Raw genomic sequence first — 11,971 nt, 5'->3', positions numbered from 1 at the left:
CTTACCCCAAGTACCCAAAGCCACACTGCCCATTTCCCCTTGAGTACCCCGCCCCACACTGCCCCTTCCCCTATGACCCCACCCCTGCACCACCCATTCACCCGAGACCCCGCCCTCCCACTGCTCCTTCTCCTGAGACCCTGCCCCTGCACCACCCAGTAACAGGCCAGACCCCAGGGCGGGAGGGGGAGAAACATGCTGTGCTCTGCCACAGACTTCCAGAGTGTCCTTGGGCACATCACTCAGCCTCTCTGGGCCTCTCTTCTCCTATCCAGGAAATGGGGCTGGTGGCACTTCCCGCCCTCGCACGAGCTGGGAAGAGAACTACCCTGTGAATTAGGAAGATGCTCCCAGTCCCCCTGCTCTCACCTCTAGACCCCCCTCTGCTCCCAGAGCCAGGGATAGAATCCAGAGGTCCTGGTACCCAGCCCCCTCCCTGCTCTGACCACTAGACCCACTCCCCTTTTAGGCTCACTGCCTTTTCTATCCACCCAGCCCACCTGTCCATCCCTTTGCTGCAGGTTTCTGGGGTGTCACCCCTGCTCTGCACTCCCCCAGTGCAGCCCCAGGCTTTTCCTCCCCCCAACCACACATCCTCTCCCCCTCATGCTGGATCATCTGCTTGGTCCCCTGTCCCCTCTCGGGGTGCGCTGTGCGGCGTGGCTGGGGATTGTGCAATGACCGAGCACCAGGCAATGCAGAACGTAAACCACAGGCCCGGCCCAGCCCTGCCCCACCCCACCGGAGCTGCCTTCCAGGTGCATCGGAGCCCAGCGCCCTGCACCTGTGCTTTCCTACCCCACAAGGGGTGAGCTGCAGCCCCACCATGCTCTGCAGCAGAGAGAAGAGTCAAGCCAACCAGCCCATTTAGGATGGGGGAATCAACACCCTTTTTTCTGCACAGCCACTGACCATCAGCAGGATTCCTCCTCCCTCCTGTGCCTCAGGGCAACTAAATCTCCACACCTAGACAGCCGGTCTGTCCGCTGCACCTCAGTCCCCCATGCCTGAGCCTCCCTGCCAAAGCCCTGCACCTGGCTCCAGAGAATTGTCTCACATCTCGCTGGGAACTCGACTTCTTGTGCCCAGAGAGCAGGGGCGACTCTACCTTTTTGGCCGCCCCAAGCAGTCATGCGCGGGAGGCGCACTGGAGCCGCGGGAGCAGCGGACCTCCCGCGGGCATGACTGCAGAGGGACCGCTGGTCCCGCGTGGCTCGGCTGGACCTCCCGCGGCTGCGGACGGTTCGCGGGTCCGGCGGCTCCGGCAGCTGCCGCAGTCATGCCTGGGGGAGGTCCAGCCGAGCCGCGGGACGAGCGCCCCCTCCGCAGTCATGCCTGCGGCAGGTCCTGTCCTCCTGGGGCTCTGGGGACCTCCCGCAGGCATGACTGCGGCAGGTCTGCCGGCCCAGCCTTCCGCCCCCCACGGCCGCAGGGGACGGGCTCGCAGCGGCAGGATGAGCTGGGGCCCCAGCCTTTTGCCGCCCCCTAGATTTTGCCACCCTAGGCACCAGCTTGTTTTGCTGGTGCCTAGAGCCGCCCCTGCCAGAGAGTCTCAGGCCCCCTCAGTAGATGACACAGTGTCCGTCTTCTCTAAAGAAGTACTTGGAGAGGTTTTTCTAGTGTGACCATGTGGCCTAATAGATAAGACATCTGACTTCTGATCAGGTAATTGAGGGTTCAAGTCCCTTCATGGTTGTGCTTGTGCAGTTTTACCTTTGGGCTGAAAGTCCTGCTCCCTTCAGGGCTGGAACCTCTTGGCCGCTCAGGCCAATGCTCTGGCTTCAGCTAGAGCCCCGGGAAGGAGTTGGGGGTTGGGTGTCACAAAGGCTGGGGCATGAGCCCCAGGTGCTTCCAGTCTCGCCTTTGCCCTTCCTGACTTGCCAAAGAAAATGGGCGGCTGCCCGGGCTAGCGTGTGGAGCAGTTTCCCTCTTCCAAGTGTGCACCTGTCCCTGTGCTGGAGGGGGGTTGCTACATAGCACCTTGGGAGCCTGGGTGTTTCTCTGCTTCTCGGCAGCTGGGGAAAAGCCTCTTGGGGTAAAATCTCCTGCCCCACTGCCAAAGTGAGCACCTGGAGTGGGAACGGTAAGAGGCCCCACCGGGGGGGCTGGCCCTGCTTTCCTACCATCTTCTGGTGTTAGCCACAGAGCATCAGCAGCCGCCCCACATGCTGGTCTGTGGGTGGCCTTCAGTGGGGTTTGGCGTGGCAGGGAGCAGGCTGCCTTGAGGTCTTTGTCGCTGTCTGCTGGCCAGACATAGGCATGGTCCTGCCCTCCTCTGAACAGCCAGAGTGAGTCTGTGCTTAGAAAGCAGAGACACAGGAGACTCCAGACAAGAGGGTGAGGAAGATTGAGAAAGGGCCTATGCAGACAGCCCACACTACAGGGACACTGCCTGGTTAAGGGATGTGGAGGCACCAAATTGCCCCAAATTTCCTGGTGCCCCACGCAGCTGCGTACTGCTCCAGCGGGGAACCCGATCCCCCGGCTGGCTGAGCCGGCCAGGAAAGCTGCCCCTGCCCCTGCTCCGCCTCTTCCCCACAGCCCCCACCCCTGGTCTGCCCCCACCCTCCTCTTCCCCCCCCCACTCCACCCCTTCCCCTGAGCTACATCCCGGTGGATGGCAGGAGGGATCAGGCGCATCCTGCACTCACCAGGCGGTGGGAAGTGGAACGACCTGGCCCCAGCCTGCTCTGCTCCACCAGCTCCCAGCCGCGCCGCTGGTGAGTGCTGGGGGGTGTTTCTCCCCCACCCCGCAACTTCCAAGGCTGGGAGCAGAGTGCAGCAGGCTGGGGCTGGATCACTCCACTTCCCGCCGCCCCGTGAGTGTGGGGTCAGGCCTGCCCTGCAATTACCGGGCGGCGGGAAGTGGAGTGACCTGGCCCCACCCTGCTCCGCTCTGCCAGCTCGGGCTGGGGGACGGGGGTGCCGTGTAGCGCACCAAAATGTCTCGGGACAACCCTGAATAGATCATTTTTCCACAGGGACCAATGGCTGTTAGAATAGAGATATTCAGGCTGCCTGTACAGGCCTAGACTTTAAGAACTTAGGTGTATTTTTATCACTTAGCTAGTGACAGGGGTATAACACAAAGAACCAAAATCCCAGTCTGCCTGTGTCTGGGCCTTCTCTCCCTCGGAGAGTCTGAGCCCTTGTTCATAGGCTAAGGCCTTTGGCTAAGCAGCAGGGGCAGCCATGAGCTGGGAAGCGAACGGTCCCATCCTCACCTCCCAAACCCATCACACTGAACAAGGTGGGGTTGGGCTGTTAGGAAGACGATCCTGTCCCCATAGTGCCCATCACCAGCAGATAACGAAACAGATCTTAAGGGAGCATCCGGTCTGGTACGAAATCCCTTCTCAATGGTTGTGGTTGTGAAACCCTCATTTCTGTAGGGTTTATCTTTCTGGCCCCCACTTTTCTATTCTCAATCTGTCTGGTTCTCTAGTTGTTTCTGTCTGCTGCCGAGTTAATTTTGCTGAGTGTAAGTTAATTAGGGGAGTGGGATATAATTGGTTAGAGAATTCTCTTAGAATAGGTTAGAATTGGTTAGTTACCTTTCAGTACAATGATTGGTTAAGGTCTAGCTGAGAATATTACTGTATAAACTGGGGTCAGACAGGAAGTGGAAGAGGAAATTGGAATCATGCTAACGGGGGGGATGGGAATAGGGAACGGGGAACAGGGACACAGACAAGGCTCTGCGGTGTCAGAGCTGGGAAGGGGGATGTGGGGTAAACACTCTGCAGTGTCAGAGCTCATAGACTCATAGACTTTAAGGTCAGAAGGGACCATTATGATCGTCTAGTCCGACCTCCTGCACAATGCAGGCCACAGACTCTCACCCACCCACTCCTGTAACAAATCCCTGCCCTATGTCTGAGCTATCGAAGTCCTCAACTCGTTGTTTAAAGACTTCAAGGTGCAGAGAATCCTCCAGCAAGTGACCCGTGCCCCATGCTGCAGAGGAAGGTGAACCCACCCCCCCCCCCCCCCCAGGGTCTCTGCCAGTCTGCCCTGGAGGAAAATTCCTTCCTGACCCCAAATATGGCGATCAGCTAAACCCTGAGCATGTGGGCAGGACTCACCAGCCAGCACCCAGGAAAGAATTGTCTGTAGGGATGTGGGGTAAACGCTCTGCAGTGTCAGAGCTGGGAAGGGAACAACGTGGAACAGACTCTGTGGGTGTATAGAGATAAGCCCGACTGGTGTGAAGGGCTTCGGAATCTGCTTGCTTGAAAACTAACCCCAGTAAACATCCCTTTGTCTGCGCTTCCCACTTCTGGTCTTTTGCTGCTTGCTGCCTGCGTGACAAGAGCCAGGGAAGTGGGCAGGGGAAGGGAAAGCCCTCTAACAATGGCTCCTTGCTCCTCTCCCTCCAGGCTCAGGGGTCAAGGATGGGCAGGACTCCAGGCTCTGCTTGAGGGATCCTGGCAAAGGGGCTGGGGGAGTGGAGGGGAGAGAAAGGATTATAGATGCTCATTATAGATTCTGACCTGGAGAGGAGGTAATAAGTGAAGGGGCATTTTTGAGTCCTCTCCTTCTCAGTGTCCCCAGGGCTAGAATTCTACATTCCACAGGGCCAAATAATGGGGTGAAGCCATTTGGCTAATGAAAACCAGTGCTCCAGGTGAGGTTTGAACTCACAACCTCAGCATAGCTCCTCTCAGCACTGCCCTATAAGTACTGTGCGCTAACCAATTGCACCACTGGAGCACCTGTAAATTGTGATTCTCCGAACCCCCTAGGTTGATACAGGCAAGGAGTGACACCAAATCATTCTCAGTGGGGCTGAGAGCAGGTAGTGACAAGTGTTGTACTCGGTGGGGTGGATTTTTCTTAAGGGTTCCAGGCCCCATTTGACCCTTTTGTTCTTCCCTGTGTAATAACAGAGCTGGTTAAGACTCAATGGAGAGTCTTGCTGCAGACCAACAGATCTGAAATCACTGATAACCAGCTCTAAGCATTAGTCCTGCTTTGGGACAGTGTCTCTCATGCAAGGAACTGCCCAGTCTGCGCTAGCAGTGAGGCTCCCTCACTAACAGCTGAAATCAGGGAGAGCTGTGTGACGTGCAGGGCCCCAGGGGTGCCTGAACAGGGGGGAACAGCACCCCAGGACTTTTAAACATGGGAGGGCTCTGCCTTGCCACTTTGTAATGACTGTAAGGGCGAGTGAGGGTGGGGAGGGGGTGGAGAGCAGTGAGCGGGAGGCGTGGTCTGGGGGTAAGAGGCAGCGTAGGAGGGGAGCGTTGGGGAGAGGGGTGGGGCAGGGGCGTGGTGTTGAGTAGAAGGGATGGGGCTACTGTTCAGGCTCTGGTGGCCGCTCCTTTTAGGGAGCCTGTTCCGCTCCTGGTGGGACCACAAGACGTCCCAGAGCAGAGAGGGTGGCCAGCAGAGCGGTGACAGGGGGGAACGGCAAGTGACCGGCAATGTGGCCAGACAGCGGAGGGAGAAAGGGGCTTTCCCCCCAGGAGGTGAGAGGTGAACTCTGGGTTTTCATTGACCCAGGACAGCAGCTGTGGGTGAGGTGCAGTGAAGGGAGGGGCACATCCACAGAGCTTCTGGGGTCTGGATTTAGGAGCCCGAGGCAAAAGGCCACTGCCCAGCACACTGTGGGGCGGGTGTTTTGCTCATAGTGTTGTGTTATGAATCCTGATTGTGGTGTTTTCCCAAGTTAATACAAGGTGATTTTCCTCCTTTTTCTTAAAGTTTCTTTTCTACACTCAGTGGTTGAGTGGGGAAAGTATCGCCTCTTAGAGGCACCCAGTGGTCAGGGTTAGTTTCCCCAGGTTACTGGGTGGGGGCTTAAGCAGATTGTGTGTTGTATTGTTCAAGAGGAGCCCCAAGCACCCAAACAGGGAATTGTAACTTCAACCTTCAGAGTTAGAGCCAGAGGTGCTGCCAGCTGAGCTAGCCAGGCCACCTAAACGTATTAACCCCTTTCACCGCAAGAGCAAACACACCGGGTACTTCTGTGCTTCTCAGCAGCTGGGAAAAAGCCTCTTGGTGGAAATATCTCCTGCCCCACCGCCAAAAGGAGCCCCCTGAGTGGGAACGGTCAGAGGCCCCACCTGCTTTCCTACCACCTTGTGATGCTGACCACAGAACGAATGCTGGTCTGTGGGTGGCCTTCAGTGGGTGTTCGGCATGGCAGGGAGCAGGGTGGCTGGGTGTCTTTGTGGCTGTCTGATGGCCACGCATAGGCATGGTTCTCCCCTCCTCTTGCCCTGCCCCTGGATGCTCTGTGGCTTCTAAGCCTTCCCTTGGAGCTGTCAGCACCAGCCGCCTCTGCTCCAGGTGCCCAGAGGAGGAGAGGTGCTGGACTCCAGCCTGGGACTCTGCCTCCCTCCTGCCTAGCCCTGACTCTGAAGCCTGGCCCTGAAACTCCTTCCTTTAAATGCCATGTGGGCAAGAGGAAGAGTGTGGCAGCTGCAGGGACCAAAGTTGTGGACATCAGGTGAAGCAGCGAGAAACAACCATATGGTTAACCCGCAGGAATCTCTAGCCAGACTGTTAAGTTCTAGGACCCCAACCTATAGCCGCCAGCCCATTGAACCAGCCAGGCCAAAGACCTATCTCCAGTGGGCATCAGTCACCCAGCGGGAGAGAAAAAAACTCACTCTAGTTCACCCTGAGAGAAGGTAGCCAAACACATTGAGCTCCAGAGATTTGCAGCAAAGTCACATATTTCCAGGAGGTCCCACTGAGATTTGAACTCAGATTTAAGCATTCAGAGTCCTGAGTGCTGCCCATTACACCATGGGACCTGCTGCTTTTTTATTTTCTAGACCCCTGTGACTCTCGGCTGGCTGGTTTGCACTCTGCACTTATTGCTTCCCACCAGCGGCTTCCTCTCGCGGGACTCTCTCTCCTCCTCCAGCGACTATAGTCCTGAACTACCGGATCCACAGGTCCTGCCTTGAGTCCCTGCATCCCCCTGCTTTGTCTCCATTCCCTGCAGGCTGCAAAAATGTCAGGGGAGGCCGCCCCTCCCTTCACTTGGTGCTCCCGCTCATATCGGCCAGCTGCAGCCTCATCTCCTGGAACTCGGGCAGCTGTCGCTTGATCCGGTCGTACAGTCACACGCTGACTGGCTCCCCTGCCTGGATGCTCTTGTAGAAATCCCACAGGCGACACTGCAGGACTTGGCACTGTTGGGTTCTTTAATGTTGTGGTGTTTCCCCAGCTGCTGGAACAAAGCCGCCAACTCCTCCCTGACTGACTCCCACCAATCCTCCTGGTTGCCACAGAACCCTCTGATGCTTTCCCGTTCTGCCAACACCGCCAGGCCTCGCCCCCCTGCCCCTTTATCTTGCAAGCTCTGGATGTTCAGCTTCCAATAACCTCTGCCGTGGGTCAGGGAACTGCCCACATTGAGCACACGGTGAGAGCTGCGTGATCCGAACAGTCCATTGGCACCACCCTGCACTGGGCTGTCGACGTGCTCTCCTTCACGGAAATCCGGTCAGTGCGACTCCTGGCCTGTCCCCGAAGAAAGGTGTATCCCCTCTGCTGCTGGTGTGAGCTCGGGTCAGAGGAATAGGAGGCTACCACCCGCCCTCCACTCGTTCCATTACGGAGAAACACGTTCTCTAAGCCGACCTCACTACAGACCTGCGCCAGGTAGTGCTCATCATAGAAGAGTTTCCTCCGACGGTCAGGAAAACAGGACTAGCAGTCCTCAGGCCAGCTGCAACAATTGAAATCCCCCCTGAGACAGCTTCCGTCCCTCATTGTTAAAGGTCAGACCAGCCAACTATGGGCAGAAGCCCACAGTATCTTTTCCTACCGTAGAGCCCAAGATCAAGGAGTCACATTGTGCATAGGCACCACTGTGCTCCCAGGAAACAAGCCACCCCTGCCCAAAGAGGGATGAAAGGACCTGCCAAAGCCTGGGATTGAACCAGGGACCTTTAGATCTTCAGTCTAACGCTCTCCCAACTGAGCTACTTTGGCAGCTGTGTTGTAGTATTTTGGCCTGTTGCTTCTCTGTCCAGGATGTTTTGGCAGCAGGTGCACACAAAAAGGACGTCATTGTGAGTGGCCCATGAAGACAAGACTCGCTTTTGCCTGCCTTGCTCAGCTTGACTTGCTGCCTCACCCCGTTCCTGCCCTAGTGCCCGGGTTCATCTGGTGGTGGAATGGGACTGGGGGCCAGTGGTGCGGGGAGGAAGTTGAGCTGGACCCTGAGCTAGACTAGACCCTGGCGGTGAGAGTCTGGCCACCACTTGCTGCCCCACCCTGTTGCCCTGGCTTCCCCCACTGGGTGTCATTTCAAGAGGGAAGTGGGGCTTCTTCCTCCGCTCCCTGATTTTCACACCACAGAGGTGTGCAAACAGGAAAACGAACGGCTGGTCCACACCCCCACCGGAGGAACCCAACGTAGCCTCAGGATTAAGACCTAAGGACTCAGGCTGAGAACTGATATAACTCCACTCATCTGGGATTTAACAACTTGTTTTCCATGGAACAGGGCCAGATCCAGCATTTTTCCTGCCCCAAGCAGCAAAAAAAAAAAAAACAGAATCCACAATCGATGGCAGCTCTACTTTTTTCGGCAGCAAGTCTTTCCCTCCGAGAGGGACTGAGTGGGCCAAATTGCTGCTGAAGAGCCGGACGTGGCTACCCTCTCCGTTGGCTGCCCCAGGCACCTCCTTGCTGTGCTGGCAGCACCACATGATGTAGCAGGCGATAGCTAACCCAGGTGGGGACATAACCCCACACACCGCATTCAAAGGGCCTCTCCCTTGTGCGGATTCTCTGATGTTCAGAAAGGGATGAGTGAGTGTGGAAAATGCTTCACTAACACCTCAGCGCTTTCTAAACCTCAGAGAATCCACACGGGGAGTGGCCCTGTGAATGCCCTGTGGGAAAAGCTTCTCTTGGCCCTCAGCCTATGTGAGCCATCAGAGAATCTGCCAGGGAGACCAACACCATAAACACCTCTAGGGCTCGCCAGACTTTTTTTCTTTAATATTTTTTCCTGATCCCCACACAGTAACTTTTGAAGCTGTTTGAACTGTTTGCAGCACCGTTATCCCTCAGTCTGACCAGATGAGTGGCCCATTTTTGCCTTTTCCAGTTTGCCCTGTTTTGAGGTGGGCCCATTTGTCTCTCTTCTGTCCTTTGTTCTGTTTCCCAGGCAAATTGGTCACCTGGCCTCCACCTCTCTCTTTGTTCTCTGAAGGACATAAATCCACACCGTGTGGAGGTCAAGAAGAGGAGTTTATTACACACAGCGCTGGCGGAGTGTCACCTGGCTTATTAGGCTCAGAGGCACTGTCAATCAATTGATTACAATAGAATATGTGGGTTTTCCATGGGTGGGGGAAAGTGACGGGATAGGCAGTTCCACACCCCGGGATAGGTTTTGCAGCAAGACAAGATAGCACAGTAGCCAATGGTTAACAGGTTACATAATGTCTCCACCCATGGTCTCAAGTTAGCAAGTTAACATTTAATGAATACTTTGATAAAATGTTAATAGTATAAAATATCTATGTTGAATTCTGATTTGGGGTCCATAGGAATGGAGCAACTCCTTTGATTGTCCAACAGGTACATTCCTAGGGGTTAAAGCAAAGAAACAGTGAAAGTATATGGCAATGAAGATTGTTTTCTGTGTGTCTTAAGGCAGGCATTGGGTTCCTGGGAAGGGAGGGGGAAGGATGCCATATCTTATACTGACATGTGCCAACTTTTCATAAACTCAAGGTTGTATCTGTGGGAAGAACATCTCCCTACAGAAGAGACTAACACAATAGGAACAGGGATTCTTTGTTCAATCTGCAACTCTGAATAAGACACAATTAATTAGTTCTTAGCTCCAACACCTGGCAATTTGCTGACCAGGCCTATCTTAGCAGGCAAGGCTTTCTGGTTACCCAGCTTTCTTAGCTGATCACGATTTGCTAGGCCTCTGGTCCCTTGACCATACTCTGGACTTTGGGTCTGGAAAAGAGCTGGCACAATCCATAGACCAGGTTGTTATATAAAATGCACATGGATTTTAACCCTTCACATCAGGGCGGCTCCAGACCCCAGCACACCAAGCGTGTGCTTGGGGCCGCATGCCGTGGGGCGCTCTGACGGTCGCCGGGAGGGTGGCAGGTGGCTCGGTGGACCTCCCACAGGCGTGCCTGCAGAGGGTCTGGTCCCGCAGCCGGTGGAGCCGCAGGAGCAGCGGATCCTCCTCAGACATGCCTGCGGGAGGTCCACCGGAGCCGTGGGACCAGCGACCGGCAGAGCGCCTCCCGCTGCGTGCCTCCTTGCTTGGGGTGGTGAAATGTCTAGAGCCGCCCCTGCTTCACATACAGTAATGGCAAAGTTCTTGGTTCAGGCTTGGAGCAGTGATGGAATAAACTGCAGGTTGAAATGAAGTCTCTGGAGTCCATCCACAGCTGGGATGGGTCATTCAATCCTTTGTACAGAGCTTCAGTTTGTAGCAAAGTCCCTCCAGAGGTATGAAGCAGGATTGAAGACAAGATGGAGACGAGGCATCAGCCTTTTATAGTCTCTTGCCATGTGGTCTTTGTCCCAAGGACACTCTATCCAGCACTTGGCAAAACTTTAGAGTTCTGTCCATAGGCAGGTCCCTGCGTACCTTGCTGAGGCACAAGGCATATCTGCCTTCTCTCAATGGGTCGATTGTATAGCTGATGGTCCTTAATGAGCCATCAAGCAGGCTAGGCAGAATTGACACCAACTTGTCTGGGGTGTTCCCCGGAAGCAGAGCACAAGTTTGAAATACGGACAGCATAGGGCCAATATTCATAACGTCAACTACAAAAATGATACACATCTAGAGATAGCATCATTATAATCAGCCAGTCAGAACCTCTCCATATACCCCTTACACGACAACCTTTCGACAATATTGGCTGCAAATACAGAACAGTGGTCGCAACGGTGATCGATACAGTTACAAGTATCAGAGGGGTAGCCGTGTTAGTCTGGATCTGTAAAAGCAGCAAAGAGTCTTGTGGCACCTTATAGACTATACAGTTACAGATTATGTCAATAACGTCACAGGAGGTGACAAGGCATCAGTGAGACTGATACTGGAATACTGCCTCCAGTTTTGGTGTCCTCATTTGAAAAGATGTTGTGAAATTGGAGCTGGGGCAGCAAAGAGCCACCAAATGTTGTGTTGGCTGGAGAAAAATGCCTTCTTGTGAGCTATTGAAAGAGCTTAACCTATTTAGCTTATCAAAAGAAGATTGAAAGGTGACTTCATTGAAGTGTTGAAGGGTCTTAATGGAGAGAAAAGATTGGTTATTAAAGGGCTCTTTAATCCAGCAGAGAAAGGAATAACAAGACCCAATGGCTGGAAGGTGAAAAGAGACAAATTCATATTACAACTAAGCAGTGGTGAGCTGCAGCCGGTTCGCACCGGATCGCTGAACGGTTGTTAAATTTAGAAGCCCCCTTTAGAACCGGTTGTTCCCCGTGGGACAAACTGGTTCTAAAAGGGCATTTAAATTTAACAAGCGCTCCTGCTGCCTGCCCCAGCTCATCTCAGCTCTGCCTCCACCTCCTGCCATGAACGCTCCTCCTTGCTTCTCCTCCCCGCCTGATTCCCGCGAATCAGCTGTTCGCGCGGGAAGCCTGGGAGGGCTGAGAAGCAAGCAGGCTTCCCCGGCCCAGGAAGACAATGCTGAGGTAGGAAACTAGGGGGGGCCGTGTGCCCCAGCCGCAGCCCGCCCCGCCTCCCGGCCGCGACCCTCCCGGCCACTCGGCCCGGCCCGCGCCCCGACCACCCGGCCCGGCCACCCGGCCGCCCCAGCCCCGCCTGACCCTCCCGGCCACGGCCGTCCCCACACGTTCCCGGCCGCGACCCTGCCTGGCCACCCGGCCCCACCCCCACCCCTGTCCCCAGGTCCCCGCCCGGCCCCGACCCTCCCCGGCCCTGCAACGACCCTCCCCACATCCCTCCCCCGCGTTCCTGGCCCCGTGTTCCCGACCGCGACCCTGC

The 11,971-nt window shown here is 55.5% G+C and overlaps 2 non-coding genes across 2 annotated transcripts; both read right to left on the bottom strand.

The window, feature by feature from the left end:
* Positions 1 to 4,619: 4,619 nt before the first annotated feature.
* On the bottom strand, positions 4,620 to 4,713 carry TRNAI-UAU. The gene is made up of 2 exons: positions 4,676 to 4,713; positions 4,620 to 4,655 (listed from the first exon to the last, which is right to left on the bottom strand). It is a non-coding gene; the product is annotated as a tRNA-Ile (tRNA).
* Positions 4,714 to 7,880: 3,167 nt separating this feature from the next.
* On the bottom strand, positions 7,881 to 7,953 carry TRNAF-GAA. Its single transcript has one exon. It is a non-coding gene; the product is annotated as a tRNA-Phe (tRNA).
* Positions 7,954 to 11,971: the final 4,018 nt, after the last annotated feature.

Source organism: Mauremys reevesii, linkage group 12, assembly GCF_016161935.1.
Source record: "Mauremys reevesii isolate NIE-2019 linkage group 12, ASM1616193v1, whole genome shotgun sequence".
Lineage (NCBI taxonomy): Eukaryota > Metazoa > Chordata > Testudines > Geoemydidae > Mauremys > Mauremys reevesii.
This window is presented reverse-complemented; position numbering and strand designations above follow the sequence as displayed.